Genomic DNA, 6,845 nt, shown 5'->3' with positions numbered 1-6,845 from the left:
CGGGTTCGATTCCAGGTCAGGGAAACTGTTACACGCAGATAGAAAATTCCTCTTGAGGAATTGGAAAGAAAATTGAAAGATGTTCCTTTTTCTAGAATGGGTTTTCCGACAGTCAACTTTTTTCCTGTTCATTCCCTGATGGACTAGTGGCTAGGATCCAGCACTCTCACTGCTGTGGCCCGGGTTCGATTGCCGGTCAGGTCTATTATAATAGTCGGAAAGACAGAAAATTCTTATTGGAGAAAGCATTGAAAGAGGTTCCTTTTATAGAATGGATTTGACGACAGTCAACTTTTTTTCTAGTAAAGTCCTTGGTGGTCTAGTGGCTAGGATCCAGCACTCTCACTGCTGTGGCCCGGGTTCGATTCCCGGTCAGGGAAACTATGACAGACAGACAGACAGACAGACAGACAGACAGACAATTCCTCTTGAGGAATTGGAAAGATGTTCCTTTTTCTAGAATGGGTTTTCCGACAGTCAACTTTTTTTCTAGTAAAGTCCTTGGTGGTCTAGTGGCTAGGATCCAGCACTCTCACTGCTGTGGCCCGGGTTCGATTCCCGGTCAGGTCTATTATAATAGACGGAAAGACAGAAAATTCTTATTGGAGAAAGCATTGAAAGAGGTTCCTTTTATAGAATGGATTTGACGACAGTCAACTTTTTTTCTAGTAAAGTCCTTGGTGGTCTAGTGGCTAGGATCCAGCACTTTCACTGCTGTGGCCTGGGTTCGATTCCAGGTCAGGAAAACTGTTACACGCAGATAGAAAATTCCTCTTGAGGAATTGGAAAGAAAATTGAAAGATGTTCCTTTTTCTAGAATGGGTTTTCCGACGGACGGACGGACGGACGGACGGACGGACGGACGGACGGACGGACGGACGGACGGACGGACGGACGGACGGACGGACGGACGGACGGACGGACGGACGGACGGACGGACGGACGGACGGACGGACGGACGGACGGACGGACGGACGGACGGACGGACGGACGGACGGACGGACGGACGGACGGACGGACGGACGGACGGACGGACGGACGGACGGACGGACGGACGGACGGACGGACGGACAGACAGACAATTCTTATTGGAGAAAGCATTGAAAGAGGTTCCTTTTATAGAATGGATTTGACGACAGTCAACTTTTTTTCTAGTAAAGTCCTTGGTGGTCTAGTGGCTAGGATCCAGCACTTTCACTGCTGTGGCCTGGGTTCGATTCCAGGTCAGGAAAACTGTTACACGCAGATAGAAAATTCCTCTTGAGGAATTGGAAAGAAAATTGAAAGATGTTCCTTTTTCTAGAATGGGTTTTCCGACAGTCAACTTTTTTCCTGTTCATTCCCTGATGGACTAGTGGCTAGGATCCAGCACTCTCACTGCTGTGGCCCGGGTTCGATTCCCGGTCAGGTCTATTATAATAGACGGAAAGACAGAAATTTTTTTATCGGAGAAAGCATTGAAAGAGGTTCCTTTTATAAAATGGATTTGACGACAGTCAACTTTTTTCTAGTAAAGTCCTTGGTGGTCTAGTGGCTAGGATCCAGCACTCTCACTGCTGTGGCCCGGGTTTGATTCCCGGTCAGGGAAACTATGACAGACAGACAGACAGACAGACAGACAGACAGACAGACAGACAGACAGACAGACAGACAGACAGACAGACAGACAGACAGACAGACAGACAGACAGACAGACAGACAGACAGACAGACAGACAGACAGACAGACAGACAGACAGACAGACAGACAGACAGACAGACAGACAGACAGACAGACAGACAGACAGACAGACAGACAGACAGACAGACAGACAGACAGACAGACAGACAGACAGACAGACAGACAGACAGACAGACAGACAGACAGACAGACAGACAGACAGACAGACAGACAGACAGACAGACAGACAGACAGACAGACAGACAGACAGACAGACAGACAGACAGACAGACAGACAGACAGACAGACAGACAGACAGACAGACAGACAGACAGACAGACAGACAGACAGACAGACAGACAGACAGACAGACAGACAGACAGACAGACAGACAGACAGACAGACAGACAGACAGACAGACAGACAGACAGACAGACAGACAGACAGACAGACAGACAGACAGACAGACAGACAGACAGACAGACAGACAGACAGACAGACAGACAGACAGACAGACAGACAGACAGACAGACAGACAGACAGACAGACAGACAGACAGACAGACAGACAGACAATTCTTATTGGAGAAAGCATTGAAAGAGGTTCCTTTTATAGAATGGATTTGACGACAGTCAACTTTTTTCCTAGTAAAGTCCTTGGTGGTCTAGTGGCTAGGATCCAGCACTTTCACTGCTGTGGCCTGGGTTCGATTCCAGGTCAGGAAAACTGTTACACGCAGATAGAAAATTCCTCTTGAGGAATTGGAAAGAAAATTGAAAGATGTTCCTTTTTCTAGAATGGGTTTTCCGACAGTCAACTTTTTTCCTGTTCATTCCCTGATGGACTAGTGGCTAGGATCCAGCACTCTCACTGCTGTGGCCCGGGTTCGATTCCCGGTCAGGTCTATTATAATAGACGGAAAGACAGAAAATTCTTATTGGAGAAAGCATTGAAAGAGGTTCCTTTTTCTAGAATGGGTTTTCCGACAGTCAACTTTTTTTCTAGTAAAGTCCTTGGTGGTCTAGTGGCTAGGATCCAGCACTTTCACTGCTGTGGCCTGGGTTCGATTCCAGGTCAGGTCTATTATTATAGACGGAAAGACAGAAAATTCTTATTGGAGAAAGCATTGAAAGAGGTTCCTTTTATAGAATGGATTTGACGACAGTCAACTTTTTTTCTAGTAAAGTCCTTGGTGGTCTAGTGGCTAGGATTCAGCACTTTCACTGCTGTGGCCTGGGTTCGATTCCAGGTCAGGGAAACTGTTACACGCAGATAGAAAATTCCTCTTGAGGAATTGGAATGAACATTGAAAGAGGTTCCTTTTTCTAGAATGGGTTTTCCGACAGTCAACTTTTTTTCTAGTAAAGTCCTTGGTGGTCTAGTGGCTAGGATCCAGCACTCTCACTGCTGTGGCCCGGGTTCGATTCCCGGTCAGGTCTATTATAATAGACGGAAAGACAGAATTTTTTTTATCGGAGAAAGCATTGAAAGAGGTTCCTTTTATAAAATGGATTTGACGACAGTCAACTTTTTTCTAGTAAAGTCCTTGGTGGTCTAGTGGCTAGGATCCAGCACTCTCACTGCTGTGGCCCGGGTTTGATTCCCGGTCAGGGAAACTATGACAGACAGACGGACGGACGGACGGACGGACGGACGGACGGACGGACGGACGGACGGACGGACGGACGGACGGACGGACGGACGGACGGACGGACGGACGGACGGACGGACGGACGGACGGACGGACGGACGGACGGACGGACGGACGGACGGACGGACGGACGGACGGACGGACGGACGGACGGACGGACGGACGGACGGACGGACGGACGGACGGACGGACGGACGGACGGACGGACGGACGGACGGACGGACGGACGGACGGACGGACGGACGGACGGACGGACAGACAGACAGACAGACAATTCTTATTGGAGAAAGCATTGAAAGAGGTTCCTTTTATAGAATGGATTTGACGACAGTCAACTTTTTTTCTAGTAAAGTCCTTGGTGGTCTAGTGGCTAGGATCCAGCACTTTCACTGCTGTGGCCTGGGTTCGATTCCAGGTCAGGAAAACTGTTACACGCAGATAGAAAATTCCTCTTGAGGAATTGGAAAGAAAATTGAAAGATGTTCCTTTTTCTAGAATGGGTTTTCCGACAGTCAACTTTTTTCCTGTTCATTCCCTGATGGACTAGTGGCTAGGATCCAGCACTCTCACTGCTGTGGCCCGGGTTCGATTCCCGGTCAGGTCTATTATAATAGACGGAAAGACAGAAATTTTTTTATCGGAGAAAGCATTGAAAGAGGTTCCTTTTATAAAATGGATTTGACGACAGTCAACTTTTTTCTAGTAAAGTCCTTGGTGGTCTAGTGGCTAGGATCCAGCACTCTCACTGCTGTGGCCCGGGTTTGATTCCCGGTCAGGGAAACTATGACAGACAGACAGACAGACAGACAGACAGACAGACAGACAGACAGACAGACAGACAGACAGACAGACAGACAGACAGACAGACAGACAGACAGACAGACAGACAGACAGACAGACAGACAGACAGACAGACAGACAGACAGACAGACAGACAGACAGACAGACAGACAGACAGACAGACAGACAGACAGACAGACAGACAGACAGACAGACAGACAGACAGACAGACAGACAGACAGACAGACAGACAGACAGACAGACAGACAGACAGACAGACAGACAGACAGACAGACAGACAGACAGACAGACAGACAGACAGACAGACAGACAGACAATTCTTATTGGAGAAAGCATTGAAAGAGGTTCCTTTTATAGAATGGATTTGACGACAGTCAACTTTTTTTCTAGTAAAGTCCTTGGTGGTCTAGTGGCTAGGATCCAGCACTTTCACTGCTGTGGCCTGGGTTCGATTCCAGGTCAGGAAAACTGTTACACGCAGATAGAAAATTCCTCTTGAGGAATTGGAAAGAAAATTGAAAGATGTTCCTTTTTCTAGAATGGGTTTTCCGACAGTCAACTTTTTTCCTGTTCATTCCCTGATGGACTAGTGGCTAGGATCCAGCACTCTCACTGCTGTGGCCCGGGTTCGATTCCCGGTCAGGTCTATTATAATAGACGGAAAGACAGAAAATTCTTATTGGAGAAAGCATTGAAAGAGGTTCCTTTTTCTAGAATGGGTTTTCCGACAGTCAACTTTTTTTCTAGTAAAGTCCTTGGTGGTCTAGTGGCTAGGATCCAGCACTTTCACTGCTGTGGCCTGGGTTCGATTCCAGGTCAGGTCTATTATTATAGACGGAAAGACAGAAAATTCTTATTGGAGAAAGCATTGAAAGAGGTTCCTTTTATAGAATGGATTTGACGACAGTCAACTTTTTTTCTAGTAAAGTCCTTGGTGGTCTAGTGGCTAGGATTCAGCACTTTCACTGCTGTGGCCTGGGTTCGATTCCAGGTCAGGGAAACTGTTACACGCAGATAGAAAATTCCTCTTGAGGAATTGGAATGAACATTGAAAGAGGTTCCTTTTTCTAGAATGGGTTTTCCGACAGTCAACTTTTTTTCTAGTAAAGTCCTTGGTGGTCTAGTGGCTAGGATCCAGCACTCTCACTGCTGTGGCCCGGGTTCGATTCCCGGTCAGGTCTATTATAATAGACGGAAAGACAGAAATTTTTTTATCGGAGAAAGCATTGAAAGAGGTTCCTTTTATAAAATGGATTTGACGACAGTCAACTTTTTTCTAGTAAAGTCCTTGGTGGTCTAGTGGCTAGGATCCAGCACTCTCACTGCTGTGGCCCGGGTTTGATTCCCGGTCAGGGAAACTATGACAGACAGACAGACAGACAGACAGACAGACAGACAGACAGACAGACAGACAGACAGACAGACAGACAGACAGACAGACAGACAGACAGACAGACAGACAGACAGACAGACAGACAGACAGACAGACAGACAGACAGACAGACAGACAGACAGACAGACAGACAGACAGACAGACAGACAGACAGACAGACAGACAGACAGACAGACAGACAGACAGACAGACAGACAGACAGACAGACAGACAGACAGACAGACAGACAGACAGACAGACAGACAGACAGACAGACAGACAGACAGACAGACAGACAGACAGACAGACAGACAGACAGACAGACAGACAGACAGACAGACAGACAGACAGACAGACAGACAGACAGACAGACAGACAGACAGACAGACAGACAGACAGACAGACAGACAGACAGACAGACAGACAGACAGACAGACAGACAGACAGACAGACAGACAGACAGACAGACAGACAGACAGACAGACAGACAGACAGACAGACAGACAGACAGACAGACAGACAGACAGACAGACAGACAGACAGACAGACAGACAGACAGACAGACAGACAGACAGACAGACAGACAGACAGACAGACAGACAGACAGACAGACAGACAGACAGACAGACAGACAGACAGACAGACAGACAGACAGACAGACAGACAGACAGACAGACAGACAGACAGACAGACAGACAGACAGACAGACAGACAGACAGACAGACAGACAGACAGACAGACAGACAGACAGACAGACAGACAGACAGACAGACAGACAGACAGACAGACAGACAGACAGACAGACAGACAGACAGACAGACAGACAGACAGACAGACAGACAGACAGACAGACAGACAGACAGACAGACAGACAGACAGACAGACAGACAGACAGACAGACAGACAGACAGACAGACAGACAGACAGACAGACAGACAGACAGACAGACAGACAGACAGACAGACAGACAGACAGACAGACAGACAGACAGACAGACAGACAGACAGACAGACAGACAGACAGACAGACAGACAGACAGACAGACAGACAGACAGACAGACAGACAGACAGACAGACAGACAGACAGACAGACAGACAGACAGACAGACAGACAGACAGACAGACAGACAGACAGACAGACAGACAGACAGACAGACAGACAGACAGACAGACAGACAGACAGACAGACAGACAGACAGACAGACAGACAGACAGACAGACAGACAGACAGACAGACAGACAGACAGACAGACAGACAGACAGACAGACAATTCTTATTGGAGAAAGCATTGAAAGAGGTTCCTTTTATAGAATGGATTTGACGACAGTCAACTTTTTTTCTAGTAAAGTCCTTGGTGGTCT

The 6,845-nt window shown here is 47.6% G+C and overlaps 1 non-coding gene across 1 annotated transcript; it reads left to right on the top strand.

Moving 5' to 3' along the window:
* Positions 1 to 308: 308 nt before the first annotated feature.
* trnae-cuc (transfer RNA glutamic acid (anticodon CUC)) lies at positions 309 to 380 on the top strand. Its single transcript has one exon. It is a non-coding gene; the product is annotated as a tRNA-Glu (tRNA).
* The last annotated feature ends 6,465 nt before the right edge of the window (positions 381 to 6,845 follow it).

The sequence above is a fragment of the Urocampus carinirostris genome, chromosome 1 (genome assembly GCF_059441175.1).
Source record: "Urocampus carinirostris isolate Australia breed hairy pipefish chromosome 1, RoL_Ucar_1.0, whole genome shotgun sequence".
Lineage (NCBI taxonomy): Eukaryota > Metazoa > Chordata > Actinopteri > Syngnathiformes > Syngnathidae > Urocampus > Urocampus carinirostris.
This window is presented reverse-complemented; position numbering and strand designations above follow the sequence as displayed.